This window comes from Diceros bicornis, chromosome 41 (genome assembly GCF_020826845.1).
Source record: "Diceros bicornis minor isolate mBicDic1 chromosome 41, mDicBic1.mat.cur, whole genome shotgun sequence".
Lineage (NCBI taxonomy): Eukaryota > Metazoa > Chordata > Mammalia > Perissodactyla > Rhinocerotidae > Diceros > Diceros bicornis.
In genome coordinates this window covers 7,716,832-7,742,353 of record NC_080780.1, presented here as the reverse complement: position 1 = coordinate 7,742,353, position 25,522 = coordinate 7,716,832, and the positions used below count along the sequence as shown (strand labels likewise).

The 25,522-nt window shown below is 46.9% G+C and overlaps 1 long non-coding RNA gene across 1 annotated transcript in view; it reads right to left on the bottom strand.

Moving 5' to 3' along the window:
* Positions 1-21,248: 21,248 nt before the first annotated feature.
* The window catches only part of LOC131400093 (uncharacterized), a 59,346-nt gene continuing 55,072 nt past the window's right edge, over positions 21,249-25,522 (bottom strand). The window contains exons 2-3 of the long non-coding RNA XR_009217292.1: positions 24,813-24,908; positions 21,249-22,906 (exon numbers count right to left, since the gene is read on the bottom strand). This is a non-coding gene — a long non-coding RNA (uncharacterized LOC131400093). The remainder of the gene's footprint in view (positions 22,907-24,812; positions 24,909-25,522) is intronic.

Below are 25,522 nucleotides of genomic sequence, written 5' to 3'. Positions count from 1 at the left end.
ATCTGATATTTAACAACTGTTTTTTTCTTTACCTTGTCTGCTTGTAGAAATATATATACAAAATCTGTGAAACTGTAAAATTAGGCAAAACTTTCAACGGGAAGGCATTAAACACCTGTAAATGTGACACTCAAGAACTCCAAATATCCAGTCTTTAAGGGAAGTGCAGCCCATCCTGAATAAAATGCTTCCCTCATTCCTCAGGCAACTGCTCACAAGTGTCTGCGGCACCATCAGGTAAACATCATAATCGCTCTTTAGACCTGAAAACCGATGGTAAAAAAACAGTGACATGCCTTTTTAAGAGCATAGGCCCCCCAGTGAGGCACCGTTAGGCCGCAATTCCTTCTCTGCCACTTGGTCCCATTTTGAACTTGGACAAGTTTCTTAATTTTTGAGTCACAGTGTCCTCATCAGTGAAATAGAGGTGCTATGGAATACCAAAACCTGGTCACCAAGTTGTTGCAAGTATTAAACAAGATGTTACACGTAAAATGCTTGGAAAGTTAAAAAAAAAAAAATCTCAAGACACAGTAGCCATGACTGTAATTATCTGTCCCACGGGTCCCCTATCCATGGATGCCACAAGTCCCAGGGCTCTGTCTGTAATGATGTAGGTTTGGTTTCCTCCTCCCTTGGCCTTTCTCCCCTTCTCTTACCAAAGGTTGCACACCCCCACAGAGAATAGCTACTCAGCTCTTCCTGAACGGTCCCTTAGCCACCATGATCACCAATTGTTCTGGGCTGGAAACACTTTCCTACTCTCCACGGTGTCTGCTTCCCTGAGAAGCATGGACACATGCCCTGAGAATAAAAGTTTAATTTTTGACATATTATTTATTGCAAAAGAAAAGCTTCTCCCAAGTAGCCAATCAGAGCAGAGTAGCAGCCCCCTCTATGGCTTCCATTCCCCACTGGGAAATAGAACTGTGGACTGGACCCTCGTAAGCCACTTGGAAACCTCGGGCATTCTGACTCTGGACCTCACCTACCATGTAGCAAACATTTTAAAGTGTTCCCACATCCTACGTTAATTATAATTGATTTAGAGTTATATGAGTTAAGTTACAGTTAACTAGTTGTGCCACAGCTATATTTTATAGACAGTTAAGCATTCATTAATTTTTTAAATTTTATTTAGGTCATATTGGGTTATGACTGTGTAAATTTCAGATGTACATTATTATATTTCACTTTCTGTATTGACTGTATTGTGTTCATCACCAATAGATTAGTTTTTATCCATCATCATACATATGTGCCCCTTTACCCTTTTTGCCATCCCCCAACCCTCTTCCCCTCTGGTAACCACCAATCTCTTCTCCTTACCTCTGTGTTTGTTTGTTTATCCTCCATGTAGGAGTGAAGTCATATGGTATTTGTCTTTCTCTGTCTGACTTATTTCACTTAGCGTAATGCCCTCAAGGTCCATCCATGTTGTCGCAAATGGCACAATTTTGTCTTTTTTTATGGCTGAGTAGTATTCCACTGTGTGTGTGTGTGTGTGTGTGTGTACCACATCATTTTTAACCATTCACCCGTTGATGGGCACTTGGGTTGCTTCCAAGTCTTGGCTATTGTGAATAAAGCATTCATTAATTTTGATTGTGGAGTCTCTTTTCACATTTTTGAACCATTTTTCCAAAGTATTTTTCATACATACATTTTTCCAAAGTATTTCACATTTTTTAGGACTTTGAAAAGACCACACATCTATTGTGCCTTTGACTAGTGCTAAACAAAGGGCCATCTGCAATGCAATAATTTGTGCCAGAAAGTAAATCAATATACTGCTTCCTTCATCGAGCAAGTTTTGCCAATTAAAAAAACAAACATCAGCTGAGTTAAGCAGCGTCTTTAGTGAAGTAGCTGCTTCATATTCTGGTACGAGTTCCTCACGTCCCTGCACACTGGTGATGGACGGACGCTGGCGGGCAGCCCGTCCCCAGAACACTTGCTGAGTGTCAGTGCCTGACACAGGAGAGCTTTGCTCACTAATCAACTCTGAAACGCTCCTTCGTCACCCCAAAGCTGCTGCTATTATGGCCGGATTTTTTTCCTCACCCTGAATACACACAGGCACATGCATACTAAAGCCCTAATCAATATTTCCCAAAATTGCGTGGACCCAAAAAGTAATTGGGGAGCTTGTTGAACATATAGGTTCCAGGGCACCATCCCCTTTAATTCAGTGGAGTTGTTATAGGGCTCAGGTATTTGCATCTTTAACAGGTACTCCCAGTAACACTGGTGATCCATGAGAAACACTGCCCTTCAGGCTATGCTCTCGAAAGCGCCTCTGATGCTTCACAAACGGAGATGTCCTCTTGGTCACATGCAGAAGATCCTAGGGAAACGAGGAGGAATAGCAAAGGTGCAGACAGACCCTGAGGTCATTGACAGGTTGGACCAATATCAGCAACCATCATCCTTTGTCTCATAGAATTCCTATTCAATGGGAAAATAAACTGCATATTGTTGTATTTTTCTGATTTTAAAACTCATTTTCTCCATGGAATCATCCCTGATTTCTCTCTCTCCACACGCTGACTTCTCACTAGAACTTTTTTCTTTCCTGCCAAACATTTTGTCACCTTGTATCATCTTCCTTGTGCTGCTCTGTTCTATGGATGGCAGTTTTGCCTTCCCAACAAGATTTTAAGTGATTTGAGAAGTATCTACACATACCAGCAATGTTGTAAGCACTATCTTGTATCACAAAGGCTGGGCTGGTGATCCAGTTCAAAAGGCCTGCCTCTCTCAACTTACCATGTGCCACTCTCCCTGTAGCTCTGAACACTCCAGCCACAGGAGTTTTGGAATTCCTTGAATCCACTTTGCTTCCACAGGGCTGTTTCACATGCAGTGTCCCCTCCCCTGGCATACTCTTCCTCACGTGCTTTCCCTTCCCAACCCCCGCTCATCTTCAGGTTTTAGTGTGACTTTATCCTACTCTCAGGTTAGGTACCCCTTTCTCATATTCCCAAAGGGCATTGAATTTCCTTGATCCTATTTATCACGCTACTAATTACTGGTTAGTCATCTGTCATATCCACCAACCTACACAGCTCTACCTATGAATGTGGGAAAAAATGGGTTATACATATATTTTTGACTGAATCAGTAGCCCCTAGTCCAGTGGCCGACACATGGTCCGCAATCAGTCAATGCTGAATGAAGGAAAGGATGAATGAACGAACAGTTCGAGTTCAGAACCTCTGGCTGTGACTTTGAAAATGGCACTCCGTTTCCTACCATCCTCTGGATTTCTCCCACTCTTCAGAGGCGATATCCTTGAGGTCCAAACAGCACACTGGACCAGGTATATCTTTCTGAATACGTCTCGTGAGCCATGTGGAGCCCCAGCTGCAACAGCATCATAGAAGTAAACCATCTTTGAGGCAACAGGACTCAAGAGCACTAATAAGCTCACAATTAATGGTTCTGAGAAATGTTTCAGGGTACCCAGAAGAACACCAGTGAAACCTTTGTGTTCATTTTCCTATCATATGTAGGAAATGACCCTTTTGACTGTCAAACAGATTATTTAGGAACCTATCACTCTCACACTGATCCTTTATTACAAATATCTGCAGGAAAATGCCCCCAGTTTTAAACCAAAATCCCGTGAAACGAATGGAGGAGTTGGGGAAGACACTCAAATCAGTGGAGACCTAGGACAGTGTGGAACACCAGCAGGGACACTTGGGTCAGCAGTGGGGTCGTCCAGAGTTAGGTGACTTTGGGGAGTCTCTTCATTCTTCAAACCCCAGTGTTCTCCTGCCTTCATTTGTATGCAAGTTGTGTGTGTTGACTCAGGGCAGGGGTGGTGGAGATGGATTCTAAAAGATGTCTACGAGCCTTTCCTAGTCTCACGTTCAACCGTGTTACTCTTTATATGAATAGGATCAAACTGTCTGAACTGTCTCAACCAATACACTTTTACTTTTCTATTCTATTCTGCACACCAGAAAAGGAAAGTATGAGAGTGTCCCCTCACCTGCAGTTTCCCTTTCTGTGGTCTCAGTTACCTGTGGTCAACTGTGGGGGGAAAATATTAAAAGGAAAATTCCAGAAATAAACAATTCATAAGTTGTAAATTGCATGCCATTCTGAGTAGCATGATGAAATCTCAAGCCATCTCACTCTGTCCCACCCAGGATGGGACATGACTCATTCCTTTGTGCAGTAGATCCACACTGTATATGCCACCCGCCCGTTAGACATTTAGCAGCTGTCTCAGTTATCAGATTGACTGTTGCAGCTTCGCAGTGTTTGTGTTCAAGTCACCCTTACTTTACTTAACAATGGCCCCCAAGCATAAGAGTGGTGATGCTGGCAATTCGGATATGCCAAAGAGAAGCCGTGAGGTGCTTCCTTTAAGTGAAAAGGTAAAAGTTCTTGACCTAATGAGGAAAGGAAAAACATCGTAGGCTGAGGTTGCTAAGATGTACAGTAAGTTTTATTAGAGTATATTGTTAATTGTTCTATTTTATTATTAGTTATTGTTAATCTCTTACCGTGCCTAATTTATAAGTTAAACTTTATTACAGGTATACATGTAAAGGAAAAAACAGTGTATATATAGGGTTTGGTACTATCTGCGGTTTCAGGTATCCAAGATCCATTAGGGGTCTTGGAATGTATACCCCGTAGACAAGATTTAGGACTACTGTAATGGCCTAAAATGTGGCAAGGCGAATAGTAATTGAGGACACTAAAAAAATCTCCCCAGTTGTACAAGTACAGATACCTTGAATTGGAATATTTTTCCCAATGATTTCTTGGGAATACATGCAGTCTTGTGATCACCGTAGACCCCTCTAGGCAACTCTATCTTTACTCAATTTTTTTTTTTTTTTTTTTTTTTGTGAGGAGGATCAGCCCTGAGCTAACATCCATGCCAATCCTCCTCTTTTTGCTGAGGAAGACCGGCCCTGAGCTAACGTCTATTGCCAATCCTCCTCCTTTTTTTCCCCTTTTTCTACCCAAAGCCCCAGTAGATAGTTGTATGTCATAGTTCCACATCCCTCTAGTTGCTGTGTGTGGGACGCTGTCTCAGCATGGCCTGACAAGCAGTGCGTTGGAGTGTGCCCAGGATCCGAACCCAGGCCGCCAGTAGCGGAGCACGCACACTTAACTGCTAAGCCACGGGGCCAGCCCCTCTTTACTCAATTTTGAGCATGCTTTCCTAGAAGGGATTTGAAGCCACTTGGTTAAACAAACTTTAGAAATACTGCTGCTACCAGTGAAAGGCATTAAAATCAAAAAATAAATGCTGCATATTACCATATTGTAAATAGTTTACATATCACAATTTTGAAAATAAAAATGTTTGAAGACCTTCTTAGCATGATTAAGAAGAGGCAAACAATAAAACACATTGTATCATAACCAGCTTCATTTCATAAAGAAGATATTTTCTCATAATGATTTTCTGACAAAATTAACTAATGCCCAGGCCAATGTATTAAGAAATAATGATATTCTCACCATGATACTTTCTGACTAGGATAAGACTTTCAATGTGGCTTTGCCTATGGGGAGATAATTCACCGGCTGGAAAACGTGGCAGTTATATTTTCCATTTTATAATAATTAAAATTATTTTTTTGACTTCTACACAAAAAATCAATGGTATTTTTTATTAAGTTTAATCTTGTAATGAAAAGAGGAAAAAAAATCCTTTTATTACTAGACCCTAGTGCAATATGCTTCAAAATTTCCTTGAGTGTTCTTAGCACACCATGGTCAATCATGAAGGATAATAAATGGCTGGATATCAATCTCCCTCTTATGGGGCCTGCACAGGCTGGTAGAGGCATAAGTTAGCAGACAGGATTCAAGAGTGTGTCTCCAGTAACAACCCAGGGCAGCGTAATATATCAAAGTTAGTCCAAAGTAGGAAAAACTGGCAGTTCAATTTCATATCAAAGTCCTTGAGGGAAACTTGATTGAGTGAAAATAAATACCATCTACTTTTTGTTGTATGTGTAACCAATATGCTGTACAGTCTTCAAAATAACCATAAAATTATTTTAAATATGAGGATATTGAGGCTCTGAGTAGTTAAAACTCACTGGTTATATGGGAATTGAGCCAGTGTGGAATAATCCCAGTCTCTCTGCCACTCTGGATATTTTCTGGCATGCTGATGTTGGCTCTCCAGTCCAGAGGTGAGGTGGCCAAACAATGAACTGCGTACAGGAGAAGGAACAGGTTTGCCAGGAGAGGCGGAACCACGCCTCAGGTGCAGGCAGGAAACGAATACTCAGAGGAAACATCTAAGAAAGGCCTGGGCCTTTTGCTGCAAAGGATCCTGAGATACCTGCCACGGGTTGTTCTGAACCTCAGGTCGCCGGTCCAGGGATGTTTTGGCCTGGCTCAGACTCCACATAAGGGGCCAGAAACATGCAACGTATGTATTAGATCTTAAAAGCCAAAACGACCAGAGTCTGCGGTCATTCTAGTGAGCATGTAACCAGGGAGTCTGAAACCTCATAGGAGTTAGGTTAAAAAGAAGGAGGAAAGAACTAGCAGTTCTAAACACTAATCAGTTATTCAAACAGGTTTTACAATTGCTGAGCCCTTCATCTTCCGGAGTGGGGAAGTCTTGTCTTCCCTGAAGTCTGGAGCAATTACTAGCTGAACAGGCATGATTCTGTTCTAGGAGTATGTAAGGTTTCACATCTAAAAGTCCATTTTTCAAATTCTTTTATCAGACCCCCTACTAGATTACTCTCCTCAAACATTAAAAGAAAGAAGATTGAAACATGGAATGCTTTGCAGTCAGAAGAGCCAGCGATGAACAGCAAGGTAAGAAAGATTATTCCTGGCTCGGGTCCCTTTAAACAAGAATTCTTTTACATTATTTCTTTTCAAACTAAAAATAATACTTCTCTTTTTCTCCTTTTCCTTGCAATGAAAGCAATAAATATTCATTAGAGAAGAATGATAAAGCACATAGAATTTAAAAGAATGACAGAAATCCACATTTGTACTACTCTGATTTGTAACAGCTGTACTTCGTTATATTTTTTCTTTGTGGATCTTTATTTCTGAAAGGGGTGTGTGTGTGTGTGTGTATGCATTTAAAAGAACGATGAGGAAGAAGGGGATTCATCTCTGATGATAGGGCTTGAGGAGAAATACAGCTGGAGAGAAATTCGTGGCAGCAGGAATAGCTGACAGACCTCTACAGGCAGTGGTGGCCAATGCTAAAATGTACAGTATTGGCTGTCTTATGATGTAACCTCGCCAACCACCTCCATTTTCCCCCTACCTTCAGCAAAATATTCTCTCTACAATGCCTTCTCTTAGTGATATGTTGGCTGGAAAGAAAGAGAAAGAGGCACAGTAATCAACTTTTTAGTTGAATTCAAGTAGAGAGAATTTGACGCTCACAGGAGCGAAGTTGCAGAGTGGAGACTGAAAAATCAGTGGAAAAATCATATTGACTGGAAAACTGCGATCCTCAAGGGATCCTTAATGATGTGGGGCAAGATCCTGGACTCCTTATTCTACAGAAGTATCTCAAGACAGATTTCTGAAACCATTCATGGGAGCATGGCTCCAGAATGGTGTAGGACTTGGGGAGACAAAGTTTGCTGAGAAATCTCATCTGCTCTCAAGCAGCCCCATGTTGAGGATGGTACCCTAGCCCAAAAACACAGTTCAGCAACCAAAAATAACTCAAAGTACTTTAAATGTTCATGCAGTCTTTCAAAGCAATGCCCAACAGAGTTTGAACTTGGCTGTGACCTTGGGAGAGTTACTATCTTCTCTGAACTTCACTTCCTCCTTGTGAAATGAGATGGCAAATACCACACTCACACTGTGGGTTTGTACATACACCAACTAAGGCATAAGGCAACTAGCACTGTGCCCAGCACCTGCTCGGCAACTCACCAACGTGAATCCCCCCCCTCCCTTTGGCAGCAACTGTGCTGGGCTTTGCTAAGACCCGTGTGGGTCTCAGTGGTGTTCTCAGAATAGCCATTTTCCACATTTGATTTCCTGGTGTGAACTTTCTAGTTTTATACCTCACCTCCCTGGGGTTAGATTCTCAGTGCCTTGCAAGGTGGCCACATCCTAATTTAATATGTTTGTCAGCAACAACATGCCAGTGAAAGAAGGCTTAAGCAGAACATTTGGACTCATCAGCCCCTACTTGGACTATCATTCTGCTCACTTTCAAATTCCACACTTTGGAGACATCTAGATCAATTGGAACGAGTTGGAGGGAAAAAAGCAGTAAGAAGCAGCTCCCAATTGTGCTACATGTAAAAGATTTACAGACACTGTGCTGAGGAGCAAAGAGGAGAGAAGATTCAAGAGACTATAGAATCATTGTCTTCAAGGGCCATAACCTGGAATCGATTCTACAATATTCAGTAATTTTCCATTGGACCGCAGTGACTGCATTCTGTAAGAGTGCATTACTGACTCACAGGATGGCTTCAGAAGCTACTTCCGTGGTTGCAGCCCCAAGAGAAGTACAGCTCTGTCTCCCTGACACCTAAAATCCAGGGGTCCTAAGAACCAGAGGGATATATGAAATTGAAGGAAGATGGCCACTTTTAGCAATGCCCAGGAATCCATGGGGTTGACATCATTGTAACCTGTGACAAAAAGGAAGCTATACTCTAGTGGTTAAATTGGCTAGCTCCACTTCAGCAGCCTGGGGTTTGCGGGTTTGTATCCCAGGCTTGGACCTACACACTGCTCGTCAAGCCATGCTTTGGCAGCGACCCACATACAAAACGGAGGAAGACTGACACAGATGTTAGCTCAAGGCCAATCTTCCTTACCAAAAAAAAAAAACGGACCTATGCCATTACCTGACTGTACAAGGGATGTGACATGACCAAAAGAGCAGTGATATAAGGTAAATCTCATGTTGATTTTGATCCAAATTCTCTCTGAATCATTTTTATTTGGCCTCCAAATGACTAAAAACTGAGGGGGAAAAAAATCTCTCATGTAGAAGAAGGAGTAATCTTAGCTTGATCTCTATTATCTCAAGGGCTAGAACCATTGTCTTAAGGGCAACGACCATTGAGTGTAAGGCTCAGGAGGACATATTTATGCTCGCTGTATAAAGGAGCCAGAAAAGTGGAATGATAGGCTCAATTATCTGAGTAGGAAGTGAGTTCATCATTGGGCGTCTTGAAGAAGAGGCTGTGTGCCCATGTAGCAAGAATGTGGTACAGAAGCCTCGATGGGTTCATACACCCCAGCTAGACAACCTGGAGGTTTTCATCTAAGTCTGAGAAGTTATATAATTCTAAAGGAGGGAACTCAATAGAGGAAACTTCAAAGCAGGTAGAAAGAGAAGACCACAGAATTACAGATCAGTGTTGCAGGGGTCTTTGATCTGTCAAGATCCTATGGCATCTCCTACACCACACTGCCACAGGTTATAGGAGTGTGTGGAATTTTACCTACTACTTCTATCTTCCCTGTTACTGGAGACAATATATCAGAAAGTCATCATTGGTGTCTGCTCCAGGAAAGAGACTGACTCCCCAAATTACTTGGTCTAGGAACATTAGGCCTGAAGGAGACATTTTGAAATGCACGGATCCAGACCTCCAGAATTTGTGTCCCACTGAGAAAAAAATGCATTGCGGATTCCAACATTATCCTCATATTTATCTCCAGATTACAACTCCTATAGAGTAAGGAATAACGGGCTATCCTGAAGAAAGGGGTAGGGAGGCCGATGAACAGGCCAGGTTATTCAGTTGTCAGTGGAAAATATGAAAGAATAGTGATTTATCTCTCTTTTAATGAACAAGGTACAGGAGTCCTGATTGTTTCTCTGCCTGTAAGTTCTGTGCATTTGTATTACTCTTCAGCCTGTGTCCTCAACATTTTCTAAAATGCCCACTAAGATCATTCAGGGAAAATACTGTTCTTTTTTCATCATCAATATTTGAACAGATTTTAAGTTCAGCCTGGGCCTCCCATACTGAGGAAGGGTGGAAGCAGGGCCTGCGATCCTCCTTGAGCTGGGATGCTCATGGGAATGCCATCTCCACTGGGAGGATTCAAAAATCCCTGACACTCAGGCCAATTCCAATTTGCCCACTTCCAAATGAATTTCCTCTGCTCGACAGCCTCCAAACGCCAAAAGCAGATGTAGGACGCTGCCGAAAGAAGGAATCCAAGACAGCTGTACGACAACCTCATGTCTGCATGTACGGGCTCACAGAAGAGCCCGCACCACCTGAGTCCTGCCCTGCTGAAGCAGACAGCTCCTAGGAAACAAAAAGGCATTTGTTACCTCATGTCGTTTTTGCATAACTCCACTTGCTCATGAAATGTGGCATGTGTCCAGTTCTGTTTCCTTGTTCTTATCCAGCACGATGAATATATCATTCCATTAGCCCGCAGCTTAGAGCCGATTTCGCTATCATCATTCGTTTAGGGCTAATGGTGTTTACCGAGGCTTTCACAGGGTTCTTTGTGACATGCAGCAGAAGCCAGCCTAGCAACTGTAGCTAACGGGCTTGGAGAGGAGCCGTTCCAATGCAAACTCACTAGCTAACAGCGTCTCAAGGCATTTGGCTAGTGTGCTCTGAAAAATCAAAAGGTTCTAACAAAGGAAAATAAACTGCTAGTGACCAAGACGGACAAGGAAAACAATAGGCAACACACAGAGAAGCGTGAGTGTTTTCAGCAGCCTTAGATGAAAAGGAGGAAGGAGGGGAAAGGAAATGTTGTGGCCCGTTTATCAGACCACAGCAGTGGGAGTCGATGTCTGGACAGACGCATTAGCACTTGGTAATGACCGCCCACAGACACCTGGTGTGATTCAGTGATATCTGAGCAGGGGCTGGAGGCGCATGTGCCCTACCCACCCACCCACCCATCCATCCATCCACCTCTGTGGCCACCAGCACCACCCTCTGCCTGAGGGGAAGGCGCCAAGCCCACCGTCTGTCCTTTCCAGTCTGCAGACCCTCCACCAGGTCCTGCAGCCACCCAGACCTCGTGAGCTGACTGCCCTATTCTCCTTACCAAACCACCAGTGGGCCAGGTGCCCAGACTGTTCACTCTCACCTTACTACTAATTTAAATGTGTTGTCCTCTTTACCAAAAACAGTTGGATTTCGTTTTTGTTTGTATCTCTGATGGCCTGAGGAAAGGACACCTTTCCTATCAGTGGCAATTTCAGTGGCCTGTGTTTTGGGCCGAGGCTGGGCTCTGATTCTGTGTATATCAGTGTTCAAAGTAAATGTTCATAGGGGCCATCTGCATACCCTGAGTCCCACACAAATTAAAAAGGAGTCTTCTAGAAAACCATATTTTATTATTAGCTTTTTGCAGATTTTTCAGATGTTAGATTTGTTGTTCTTTGCTCTTGGTCCTATCCTACCCAATTCTCAAGAGACCAACTGCATCTTAGAAGTCAAGATCCGTCTAGTTCCTCACTCCTGTGTCTAATGTGATGATAGTGTTTGATTTTCAAAGTCCTCGTGGGAAGGTCATGTCCTGATAAAGGGTGGTTGTCAGGGGAGGGCAGCCCACAGTGACTCCCCCTCTCACCCAGACTCCTTGACAGCCACATGCTGGAGCATCCCAGGAAAGAGATCAACTCCCACGGGGAGGGAGGAGTGTGGTCCCCAAGCTCTGGGGGCTGCGGAGAGTCGGACCTCAGAGGTCCAGAGCCTCTCGGCTTCACAAACGCGGTCATCACTGCGTGGTGGAAGGTGGTTTCATTCCCTGATTGTGCCTAAGATCTCCCACCTGTTTCCTAGATTTAATTTCTCTGAGTTGCAGTTTCCTCATCATTAAGGTCGGAATAGTAAGAGAACCTGCTTCACAGAGGCGCGGTGAGGCTAAGGGAGATAATGCACAGGCCGGAAACACGCAGCGTTGCCCGGCAGAGAGCCAGCGCCCCTGCTGGGTCAGCCGCTGGTGCTGACCGCCCTCTCCCGCGTGCCCGCGACCTGGCGCCCAGCGCCCGGCAGGAGCCACACGCCGTGCACGGGGCGCACTGCTCGCCAGCCGGGGGCTCCGGGGGCCGCCCCAGAGCTGGTCCCACAGCTGTGCGGAGATGAGCGGGGCCCTCCTCCCTGCCCCTCCTGTCAGCTGCCTCTCATCCCCGCCACGCTCAGTAATGTGCCCACAAGCCCCTTCCCACTCCAGTGTTTCAAGCTGTGCTCACCGCGCAACCTGCAGAGAAAATTCTGTTGTAGGCTGACAGGAATCTCATCCTGAGGGCTCCGAGTCAGTCCTGTCTCTCTGAAGGGGGAAACACCCTGAGGGTCCGGGGGGAGAAATCTGCTGCGCTGTGGCCTGCAGGCTGGGAGGCCAGGGCGGTGACGCACTGCCACCTGCAGGCGGCGCGGCCAAGGAGCTCAGCGTGGCTCCGCGGCGCCGGCCAAGCCGTCAGAGAGGAGAGACGCAGTCAGCGGGCCTGAGGGGCGCGAGCGTGGAGCCCGAGGTTCTAGCGTCCCGAGAGTCTCGTCCAGGCCTCTTCAGTAGGAGAAGGTTCTAGACAGATTTTTGTGGCAACAGTAAATCAACACGTAGAAGAGAGGGTCACCTGCCCGGCCCCGCTCAGCGCGGCCCTCCGGCCGCCCCCGGGCTCTGTGCCTGAAGAGCGAGCCTCCGCGCCCCTGAGTGTCCTCGTGTGGGAATGCGGACCCGAGGAGTAAGCGGCTTCACGCAGCCAGGACGCTCCGCGGAGTCGGACCGCCAGCGAGCACTCGGGGACGATGCGGTCAAATTCCCTAGGGCTTCACGCTCTTCCAGCCTCTGGAGGCCTGCAACGGTGCCTTAGATATGCGACAGACGCAAAAGGCCTGGGGCGATGAGGGGAGCCGCTTAGCTCCCTTAAACCTTGAGACGCCCGGCGTCCATCAGCACACTGTCCAGTCCCGGTGTGTCAGGAGACGCGGCTGCTTCAGTCCCCGCCGGGGCAGACGGAGCGCGGCAGGGCTGGCACTGGCACTGCCCATTCCGAAGGCACGGGCCATGAGCCGGCGGTCCCTGTGCAGGCAGCTGAGAGCAGCACTCCACCTTGAGGTCGGGCGGTCCAGAATCGGGGGGCACCGGGGTTCAATAGTGGGTGCCGCCCACAGGAGCCTGACCGTCTGAGGACCAGTCAGCAGGGGCCATTGCCTGCTCTGTCCACAACAGGCCGAGTTACTGAGAAGCCTTGAGGAGGCCTCAGGCCCCAGGCAGCTGCCCTCACCTTGCAGGGAAACTGCAAAGGCAGCTGGAAAAGGCACCGGGAAGGAGGATGGAGCAGAGGTGCAGGAACTAGGACCCAGGGCCAGGCACTGGCCCCACCAGGCACATCAGAGTTTGTGCAGGTAAGTGGGTGGAGTGGGGGCCATGGAGGGCCTGGGGTTTCAGGACTCAGTGGGGGACTGTGGCTCCCAGGAAGTGGGGCAGCACTCCTGTTATGGGCTGAATTGCGGCCCTCACAAAATTCACATGTTGAAGTCCTTAACCCCCACCATCTCAGAATGTGACTGTGTGTGGAGACACAGTCACTGCAGATGAGTCAGTTGAGAGGAGGTCATCCTGGAGCAGGGTGGGCCCCTAAGCCCATATGACTGTTGTCCTTACGCACAGGGGATTTCAGACACAGACACACAGACCCGGCGAACTCCATGTGAAGATTGGACTTAACATTGTCACAAGCCAAGGAATTATTAGGAGAAAGGCCTGGAACAGATTCTTCCCTAGAGCCTTCAGAGGGAGTGTGGCCCTGACAACAACTTGATCTCGGACTTCTGGCTTCCAGGACTGCAAGACAATAGTTTTCTGTTTAGTTAAGCCACCCAATCTGTGGTCTTTTGTTATGGCAGCCCTAGCAAAATAATACACTTCCAAAATTGGTCCAGTGACTAAAGCTGGATTAGGGGAGGAGTGGATGAGGCCCGTGTGGACCTGGCGGTGAGAGCCTAGGAAAGGCTACCTTGGCTGGGGGACAAAGCACACTGCTCTACCTCTTGATGGGGAGGGGCGAGGCTCTGGAACAGCATGTGGGACCAGAAATAGTACCATGGCCAGTTTTTGAAAACACCACCTGCCACAGTCTGCCCTCTGGGTTCCACAGAGATTTACATTAATGTATTAATACATTAAGAAATTTTTATGTGAGTGAATTTTGGAAGTAGTCAGTGAAAGATTATTAAAAAAAGTAATTTTCTCTGTTAACCACACAACAAATGAAAACACATATACTACCTTTATTTAGCAAAGAAAAAAAAATGGTGGCACAGTTCTATCTTCAGGCACGTTTCCCTTGAACAATCAGCCCTCACTGTCCACGAATTCATTCAGCATTGTGCTTTATTCACGCTTGGTCTTACCTCCACCTTCCTTTTCCCTATGATCCACTATTTAAATAAATTTCCTCCTTGGTCAAATACTTTATGAAAGTAAATGCACCAGGCTGTCAAATGACCTGATTGATGTGGAAAAATTTGCCTCCATATTATATTGAGAATCAGGGCTCCTATCAACTCTGGGTATACAAAGTTACTGTTTTAAAGGTGGCATTTTAACCATTTTCAAAGTTGATCGACCAATTCTCCTTATTATTACACTAAATTATGTCCTCTGGTTTCAGGAAAAGAGTAAAGATTTGTTTCCTTTTTGCAATCCAAGATATGGTAATGACCTAACACCAATCCCTCATGTCCCCTGCTCCCTGCACCTCAACTTTCTGAGGAAGAATCAGCCAGTGAGCAAAAAGCTTAAGGAAAGCAAGAACAGAATACTTCTATTGACTTTTCCATAGGTGTTAGACGCACATTGTGTAAAATAAAAAATACACATATAGATATTTGGTGGGACATAAACCTTCCTCCCTTGAGTCCCAGCCATCACATTCCCTTCCCAGGGGCACCAGCGTTCACAGGAGTGCATGGATATATGTGTATGTGTGTGTGTGTGTGTGTGTGTGTGTTTATATATTTACGTTATTGGCAGAAATGAGGACAGGCTTCACACGCTGACCTGCTCTATGTTCATTAATTTGACACGGTTTCTTAGAAACTCTTCATTTCAGTCCCTAAAAAGCTACTGTGTTTCTATTAGTGTCTGCCTGGCACTCCATGGTATGATTATAGTGTAGACCATGCATCCAGTCTCCTCTGGTGGACATTCTGGTTGTTTCCATTCCTTGTAGAGCAGCTCTTCCTTGTGGGAGTGTCATCAGTCTGAGAGGCCTTATAGGGGAGACCTTGTTGAGTGAGGGACAGGAGGCAGAATCTGGGAGGCATTTTCACTCCCCATGGAAGAGATAGCCTCAGGGGGACAGTACTGCTTTGGTGAGCCCTGCAAAGGGCCCATGTTCTCCCACTAGAACTGGAGAAGAGAGCAGGAGGGAATGTCTGGGGAAAATCTTCTCACTCGGCTGCTTAATTGACCCTCTGATCCTCAGAATTCTAACAACCCCGTCAGAGATTCCACGCTCCTTGGGGAGATACTACGCACTCTCAAATCTGTTTTAAGTGGCTGAGCGGTTGTCCCCCTTTGGATTAGCCTGCATGCTCAGCTAGGCACAGCAGTGTGGTTCAGCCCATCAGGGTCTGTCATCCAAGCTGATGCGGTGCCCGCAGACACTTATAAACCAGTGCCTGGGTCAGGACCTCTTTGCCATCCACTTCCCTTTGATTCCTGCGGAAAAGGGTCTGGACTCACACAGAATTATAGGTGCAATAAGATTGTGCCTCAGTTTCTCCTACAGGAAAGGCCAGAGTGAGGGAAGAACAATTGCACGCTCCTGATATGGCTCTTTGTGTAAGGATTAGTCACTACCTTGAAGTTCACACAGTGTCTGTGGGTTAGGGTCAGGGTCAGGGTCAGGTCAGGGTCGGGGTCAGGGTCAGGGTTAGGGTCAGGGTTAGGGTCAGGGTCAGGGTCGGGGTTAGGGCTAAGGCTAAGTTTAGGGTTAGTCCTAGGAATGTAGGGACTGCACAGGGCGTGTTCTCTGATACCAAAGACCTGCCCTTCCCGCTCTGAGTTTAGAAAGATAGCAGGGGAGAATCGAGAACCAGCCTGAAACAGCCCTATATGGCATCTTTCTGAAGAAGGCATTGCCAAAATTATCCTAGCTTAGTCATCCACATTGACAGTTGGCCCAGAGTCTTGTGAAGTGTCTGGGGATCTCTTTCTTTTCCTGACTTATTTTATGGAGCAGGTCATGAATTTAGATCCCAAGATAAAGCTTATGGCTCCTGAATTCTTGTTTTTCGGCCGGGAGCTCTGCGGTCCACACTGAGCCTCAAGAGTGATTGGTGTGTGGAGTACAGAATTTCAAGTGCCTGTCCTGCCCTGCGCAGTTCACATCAGTCCCACACCCCCAGTGCATCTGCTGCAGGTGCTTTCCACAAGCCTGTTGCCTGCCTGGCATTTAGGACAGGGCTCCCCTCCTCCTGTTTCCCAGGGCTCAGTGCACTTCCTGCAATGAACTTGGCTGTGGGCTCGAGCAGACTTGAACAAAAATGTGTGTTTCTGGTAAGTTATGTACATATGGGGAACTTGGGTCTCCTGGTTTGTCAGATAGAGATAATAACACTGACCCCACACTGCTACATGAGATTCGAGGTGACGATCAAGGTCCAGGAGCCTCTTCTGAGGCTGCTGTGCGATGGGGGACAGTCCATAACCGTCTTGTCCTCTTCCCTCACCGTCACCCCAAGCAACTGTCCAAATGCTTCAAAGTGGACATCTTGTGTTCTGGGGGCTCTCTTCACACCGCACAAAGGCCTCCATGCCTCCAAGGAGAACTGTCAGTCAGGCAACTTGATACAAGCCTATGTTCTTGACATAAAGAAATGAGACTGAAGTAAAGAAATACACAGAAGCCCAACACTGTGCCCTGTGCGCTTCTTGTCCCCGGCTTTCAGCGGAAGGCCTTCTGACATGTTGTGGCTGAGACGGTAGGAAGCAGGGGAGTGGCTGCTGACATTTTGAAAGGCTGGTAAACATTTTTCTAAGCTGCCTGGCCATGCAGAAAGAATTTTTTCTATATTTATTTGATAGAAAGCACTGAGATTCCTCAGGGTTTTAGGGAGAACTCGGAGCTGTCTGTGAAGTTTCTCTAAGCCCCTGTCCAAAGGCTGCCTGTGGGGACATTAGCTCACACCAGTCTCCCAGAAATGCAGCTGGATAAGGGGACGGTGAGAGTCCTATCACAGGACCCCTGATAGGTGAATTGATTAAGTTTGGGTTCATGTGTTGTACCCAGTTTCCTAATGCTGCCAGGGAGCTTTCTTTCTAAATGAGATCTTCACCTCTCTTTGGCGGGGTAAGCTGGAACCGTCATGATGTCGCGCTGGAGCCTTAGGGGCTGCGTTAGCCCAAAGCTGGCGGCGGGAGGGTCAGAGATCAGACCCTGAGTGCCTGACCTGGCAGGGCCTGGCATCCGCCAGCATGAGAGGTGGGTGTGAAGCATGTCTCCGTCCCTGTCTCACTCCTCTCACCGCCCGGTGCCCTGTGACTTCCTGTGTCACCTGGCAGAGGGAGGAGCACCAATTCTCAGCCACCACCTCCTCTTCCTACGTCCATCTGACACACTCTCTCCATTGGTGCCTTCTCTCCTTCTCACCCAACTGATATTTTCCTTAGCTGTAGATTTGCAGTCTCATAACTCGATTCTTAAAGAGGCACCTCGTGCAAATGGACTGGTCTTACATTTGAGTAATTCTCCAATAATCCTATTTTGAGCAGCTACTGTCCAGAATAGTGCCATCCAATAGAAATAGAATAGGAGTCACATGTATAGCATTTCAGTAGCCACATTCCAAAAGTGAAACGAAACAGGTCAAGTTAATTTTAATAATTTATTTTTAGCCAAATATGTCCAAAATGTTATCTTTTCAAAGTGTAAAAAATATAAAAAATATTACTGATTATTTTTAATACTAAGTCTAAACTCTGAGTGTATTTTACGTTTACAACACATCTTAATTCAAACTGGTCACATTTCCAGTGCTCAGAAGCCACCCGTGCCCAGTGGCTGCTCTATTGGACAGTGCAGCTCTAGAAGCCAGGCAGCAAAAGGAACGGTGATGAGTAAGATGAGGATCCCTCTCCCCAGGAGCTGGCAAACAGCACAAGAGCAGCAGAGATTAAGAACTGGGGCTTATAGATCACAAGAGCCTGGATTTGAATCACAGCTCTACGGTTGGTTAGGGACATGACATGTACCAGTTATTTAACCTCACTAAACCTCGTACGACCTCATATGTTAAAGGAAGTCACTGGTGGTATCTATGTCATAAGATTGTCGTACGAATTCAGTAAGATGTTGCATTCCACATGCTCAGCCTTCCAGGAGTGCCTATCCCTAAGTTGAAAGGTGCCTCCACCTCTGTGCCAGTGTCCCATATCTAAGGACCTCCCTTCCCTGTCCCATCTTTCTTAGAGGTATAGGCGTGCTGTGGAAACATAGGACCTTGAACCAGCCCCCACTGGTAGGGTGACACTGAGCAGATGACTGTACCAGCCCCCACAGAGATCTGAGACCCTCAGAGAAGATGGGCAGTCCACACCTCCACTTTCCCCATTTGCAGAAACACCTAGTTCTAGGAGCATATTTATAACATTGTTTTATAGCTGGCTATTTACAGGAAGGTTTCCCCATGGACTTCTTAAGGGCAAAGTCCTACTTGCACTTTTTTAATTCCTTCTCCTGACCCTGATTCCTGGGAATTGGGGTGATTAGAGTTCTACCATGCTATGCAGCTCTGCTGTGGGAGTGGTCACTACTCTCCATGCCACAGGGAAGGGGCTGCTGGTCACATGGCCCCCACCCCCACGGGAGGGAGAAATCGAAGGAAAAGAGAAACTCGATGGTGGCTGGAGTGAGGACCAGGTCTGGGAGTCAGCTCAGGAAGGGGCAGCTGGTAATGAAGGAGGAGAGGAGGACAATGAGGTGAGGGCACGAGTGTCTGCTAGAGAGGAAATAAGTGGTTGGGAGTCTGGACTCCAGGAGCTTCTCCTTCCCCGCCTTCTGCTGCTCCGTCTGTTCCTCCAGCCCTGTGCTGCGAGCTCTGAAGGCATTCTGGCCTCTTGAGATGATCTCCCCATTTATTACTCAAACCTTTGATGATGTTTCTCAAAGTAAGTCCATGGCCAATCTGCAGGAAAGTCGACTGGGACACTCCTCAAAAAGAGAATCCGCATAGACCCCACCAGCATTGAGCCACAGTAGCACTGGTAGGATTGACATATGGCGCCGGGACACACATTAGGACAGTGGTTTACATTCTCCAGGCCAGCAGCTCCAGAATCATCTGGGAACTTTTGAGAAGTCCAAATTCTCAGGGACCAGCTCAAGACCAGCTAAATCAGGAAGTCTGGGATGGAGCCCTGCAGGGCCTGTTCACAAGGGAGTTTGAGCACCACTGCATTAGAAGGTATAAATGGCCTTTAATGGCAAGGGACAAGGACATTTATGAAGATTATTCTATAAAGCAGAAGGGAACACATCAGCCTCCCAGACAAGGTGCAGCTCCCCCAGCTCTCCATGAAGCCCTGCACCTACAAGGAGTGAGGAGAAGCTCCTTTATCCTCCCCACAGTGGTTCTCTCTTCTGACTCTTTTCCTGCCTAACCTGCTGGAGGCCTTGGCGCTAAGGCCTGACCATCCTCCGCAGGCATAAGTAAGTGGTTGAGACAATTCCACCCGCTCTGGAATGTGTACTGAAAGACTGGGCGAATCGAAGGTCAATTGCCCAGGTTAGTCCCCAGCAGGCCCGGGCCTGGGGCTTGTCTGAGACTCACTTTTGCATCATCTCAGCTGCTGAATCTCAATCCCCAGGAGGACAGACTGGCAATCTGCACTGAAACAAATTCTCCAAGTGATTCTCTTTCATGTCAACAAAAATTCCACCCTGTGCAGCTGCACACTGGGGGTGTCCTCTTCTAGGCTGTGATGGACATAGGACCCTGACACTGTTCATTGTAGAGCCACTGTTCCCCTCCTGTCTGGTCCTCACCTCTCCAAGCCCTAAATACAGGCAACTGTCCCTTTAAATGTGGAGACATTATCACTGCTAACAATAAAGGGACAACAGAAAGATTCTATTTGAAGCAAACAAGGAAATATCGGTGTCAAAGTGTTGTTTTTTGGTTTTTCTTTTGTTTTGTTTTGTTTTGTTTTTTCCATTCAAAGGATTCTGCTTGTTGTTCTGATATCTCCTTAGGCTTCACGATTTTCTCTTCCCACAAGGACTCTTCCTTCATCACATTGGTGGTTCTCAGCTGCAGAAATCAGAGTCACCTAGGGAATCTATGAAAGCATGGATAGCTGGCCCCTGCCCCCAGAGCTTCTGATTCACTGTGTCTAGGGTGAGACCCAGAATTTGCATTTCTGCTCACTTCTCAAGTGATGCTGATGCAGCTGGTCCAGGGGACATGCTTCAAGAACCAGCAATAGTTCTCCATTGCACATTAGAATCATCTGTAAAGTTTTAAAAAAAGATGCTGTGTCCCATGACTCACGCACCCAGAACAATCAAATCTGAATCTCTGGCACTGGAACTAGCACAGGTGTTGCTAGCACAGATGTTTTTGAAGCAGCTCAGGAGACTCTAGTATGCAACCAGTGTTGAGAATACCCCAAAACCAATCAGGAGCAAGAGACTCTGCTCTAGACCCACCAAATTGCCCATAAGGCTTCTCCCGTCTTCACAGGTTCGGTTTCATTATTATTCCTGGGGAGACAGGAAAGAGCCCCTTCAAGAGACCTAAGAGCTGAGGATGTTCGATCAGGTGATTTGGGTTCCAGGAGCAAGGCAGCTGTCACGCTTGTGTTCATCGTTCTGCTCTTGGGCAGGTGGGAGGTGGTTCCTCCTCTCCCCTCCCATGCACCCACCCCAGAAGACCCTCCTCCACCCCAGGCTCCTTCCACTCCACTGAGAGGTGCTGAGTCCACGAGGAAAGGAGCAGACAGCTGAAGGCCCATAAGGGGCTCTCAGACACAGATCCCAGACCTCAAACAACACAAAAGGGAAAGGGGAGAAGCAAGCAGGGAGGCCCCAGCAGCCGCCCGGAAGGGAGTGGGTTTAACCAGGACTGCTGATTTCTTCAAAAGGGCGGGTTGAAATATACCACGCCAGGCTGCACACTCTGCTCTGATTTGTGGTCGGAGGAGCAGGATCGCTGTATCTGTAGGGCATGTCTATAAACTGGGCCAGGAAAAGTCAGAGGAGGCTTGAAACTTGATCTTTTATCTTTTTGCATCTTTTCTTTTTATATCTCAAGTCCAATTACTTTTTATTAGGTTTTCAAGCAAATTTATATTTGTTAGTAGACATTGGTGTGTATCTTTTTCCTGCATCTCTTTGAGGTCTGAAATTCAATAGGATGTAGAAATAATAATTATGATTAAAACAATAACATTGCCATTTATTGGTGATAACCAGTGCATTTTGGTGGCAAATTTGTGCAGTAATAAATTTCACAGAATATTGTCAGAATTCTTCCAGAATTTCTGGGAGTATGTGAAAAACAGAACAGTACTCTTACCATACACTGATTGTAAGAATCACAATGAACATATAATCATGAATACTATAAAGCAGTAGGCTCTCAAAGTAAGACCGATGCATCAGCATGAGGGAGACCTTGTTAGAAATGTAAATTCTTGGGCCCCACCCCAAACCTACCAGATCAGGAATTCTGGAGGGAGGCTCAAGTTGACAGCCACATCAAACATTGCATTCACGCATGGCCTAGGACTGAATGCCTGGCAGACCCTCCGCCTGACACTGCCCCTCATTCTCACAGCTCAAGCTCTGTCCTTCGCTGCCCTCACCTCTCAACATTTCCAGAAACCTCTAAATGTGTTGATCCCCATCTCCTCCAGGACCCTTCCTGGGGGTAATTTTACTGGGAAACATTGCGCCTCATCTCCAGAGCTGCACATATCACATGGGTGCCACGCCATGTATTTCCTACTGCATGCTTTCTCTCTTCTTTACTTTCTAGAATCTTCTCAGATATGGCCTCAAAGAGGACCAGTAAAAGTGCCTACCTGGCTTCCCTTTCCTGAAAAAGCCAATTGATTTATTTTAGTTACGCTGAGTTAAAATTTTGGATAATGCTGAAATGGGACGTAAAAGCATATAGATAGAAAATTTCTACAGATAAAGAGATCATTTTTAAATTAACAAAAAGTGAAAAAGTGGTAGGAAACAAAAGCCCTGAGTGTTCCTCTGAGCTCTGCCCCCAACTTAGCCGATGTGGAGCATACGCTTCACTTCTCTGCTCCTCCGTTTCCTCACGTTTTAGGAGAGGAGGCTGAAACGGACCCCTGTCTCCAAGTTGTGCTCCTTGGAGCGCCTATTATTCCAAGGAGCCCCTTAGGCTTTTGCAAACACATTTGGGGAAGAAAGTCATGAAGCGAAATATAATTTTCAAGCCAGCAGGCTCTGCGACCCTTTAAGCCCCTTCCGGTATGAAATGTCTGTGATTCTGTGGAGTTTCCGGGGAGGAACCTGGTGACCATGTGTAGGATGGGGCTGGGCTGCCTGGGCTGCACCAGACAAACTGACACGGGACCGGACGAGGCTGAGGGTGGGACAGCTGGACAAAGACGGAAATAAAGTCAGGAACAGAGCCACCGTCAGGCCAGTCTGAAGATGTGGAGATCGGGGGTAGCAATTAAAAGGGACGTAACAGGGATGCAGGGAAGCAGGGACTGTCCCCGCAGGCCTGACCTTCCGACAGGAGCTTCTGTGGAGGGCCCCCTGGCCGCCCACGGCCTCCCTGGGCAGAGGGCCAGTGACTTGACGAGCGCGTGTGTGACTGCTTCTTTGGCGTCCAGCGTCCTGTTTGTTTTGGGTGGAGGCTGAACTCTGCTGAGGGCATGGATTCATCATGAAGCTTCTTGTCTGTATTTGTCACAGCAGGCATTTATTTGATGGCTGGGGAAATTAAGTTTATTTAAGAGGTACAAGCAAAAAATTGGGAAAACATACATTTAAGTAACATTCTCATTGATGTTTCCGTTACTTAATGTTCTTGATTTTCCAGCAACACAAATCATTTTAGCTAACTTAAATAGGAAAGAGATTTGAAGAACAGTGGATGCCTCTACAGAAGAGGCAGAGCAAAGGGCAGGCACAGGGACGGGAGCAGGGAAGCTCCCGGGCTCACGGCACCGTGAACCGATGCCTGAAGGGGCCACGCGGGGCACTGCTGATGAAGGAGTCAGCTCCACCGTCCTCCGTCTCCAACCAGTGCACACGGCAGTCACATTCTGGAAAGGGGACAGGATTGGCCTTGCCGGGGCGCCTGTCCATCCCTTGCTAGGCTGGTGGCCCCAAGCCACTAAGGCAGGTGGCATGGTTCCTCGAGAGGAGAAAAGATGGCGATGGAGCAATTTACCAAATGAAGGGGGAAAGCTGCGCCAGGCAACAGCCGTGCACTGAAATGTTCACCTTTGTGGAAGGAAGAACTGAGATGGTGGGATGGATGCAGTGACCTTCGGCTGGGCAAGTTGAGGGCCAGAGTGACGGGACAATAGGGAGATTTTTGCTGGTGTTGATTTGGGTGGCAAAGCTGGCAGAAACAGAGCCTCAGGGAACACACAAGGGAAGTAGAAGGAGCACTGACGGTGTTTCCATCTCTGCTCTGTGTTACGTGCTCAGCAGTTGCTCCAACACCTGACAAAACGCTGACTGAAGGGGTCATCACCAGCCTGCTGTGGGGGATGGCTTCCTCCTCAGGAAGACGCGGGCGAGGGGTCAGGCCTGCCTCGAGTGGGTGGAAATGACAGCAGATGCTGCCGGAGGGGGCCCCCCAGTACTCCCCCTGTCCTGTGTAAACCAGGACACAGGGCTCCAGGCAAGCCTTTATTTTCAGACATTACTTAGTTAAAGGAAACACTGTGCCTCCACCCTCCCTCCCAAACACACACACTCTAGCTTTTCTGGGTTTTGATGTGGGTTTTGACAATTTAAGTACTGAAATGTATTTAAAGGTTTAACCTAATATGGGTTTAACTCAACATGTTTCTTTTTTTTAACACAGTGGGATAAATATCTTTATTGGAAAATACCAACAGATTCATTTTCACCATTATCTTCTCAATACGTATTTATTTGTATCTCTCGCAACATGGATTAGTGTCCAGAAAACCATGTATGTGGAGAGTAGGTCAAGAAAGGCCACGGTTTTAAGTGGTACTTTTCCTCTCCCAGTCTGCAGGACAAAGTAACACAAAACCAGCCAACTGTCCTCTGAGCAGCCTGCCTGAGCTGGGGGAGCCTTTGCCAACGAGCATAGCAGTGGTGTGGGGACCTGAGGTCCGGGAGAGCTGCTGGTAGCCATGGGCGGAGACCAGTGCGATGGTGCACACGGCCGTAAACGGGCACTAAGGAGGAGACCCCTCTCCAGTATGGGGTCGGAGGTTGTCTCTCCTCTTCAGAGTGCCTGCACCTTGAAGGAGAGGGGCAGGGTGGGACCCTAGCCTCATTACGTCAGCTCCATTAGGTGGACATACACATAAGTTCTTGTGCCATCACCATTAGGGCAAATCCATAGCAGAGCTGGACTCATACGTGGCCACACACGTCCTGTCGCTCAGTTCCCCATCTCCCACCCCAGGCCTGAAAGCTCCATCGCTCTGAGACAGAGTGACTCTACTTGGCCCTGAAATAGGGGGAACCCCAGTTCTTAGCCCTGGAGATGTTCTTTAGGGAATGAGAGAGGGTGTGAAATTGTCAGCGGACTATGAGATGGCAACAGTGATGGACTGAGAGAAATTACTTTTGCTGAGCAACTACTGCATGTTTGTGCTCTGCTGCCACTGCCCCTACGTTTTCTCACCTCCTCCTTATGATTGTCCCGGTGAGCTGCGGCATCAGCCCTTCTTGACAGAGGAACAAACAGCTGTGTGACTTGCCCTCCAGGAAACATCTGGGTCTAGAGGAAGGAGCACAGGATGAGGGCTTGGGAGGCAGGACCAACGCAATTTGAGCCTTGTCTCTGCTATTTACTAAGTGTGTCACCTACAAGATTCATTTATTTAAATACTCTGAGCCCCAAGTTTCTCAACTGTAAGACAATATATCTGTGTGATAACATATGTTAACATATATCACACAAACTTGTTGTGAAAATGACATTTAGTACAGAAAATGTGCCTGGCACATAAACATTTAATAAAATGTCCCTTGGTTGGTGTCAAGATGGCAGCGCAGGCAGACCCTGAACTCACCTCCTCCCACGGACACAATGAATTGACAACTACTCTTGGAACAATTACCCCTGAGAGAGAACTGAAAACTGGATAAAAAGAACCCCCACAATCAGGGACGGTCCTGACTGAGGTGGAAGAGGCAGAAATTCCATTCTGGAGAGAAAAAAATCCACCTTTGCAAGCTGTGGTGCTTCACAGCCTCCCGGGAGCAATCCTAAAGTATGCAGCCTTCCCTGGAGGAGTGGGGGGCCTGAGCAAGGGAGAGTTACCGCTATAAGCATCTTTTGTATTCAGCACAACCAAGACAAGTGTCATACTCTCTGCCTTTGCTGGCTAC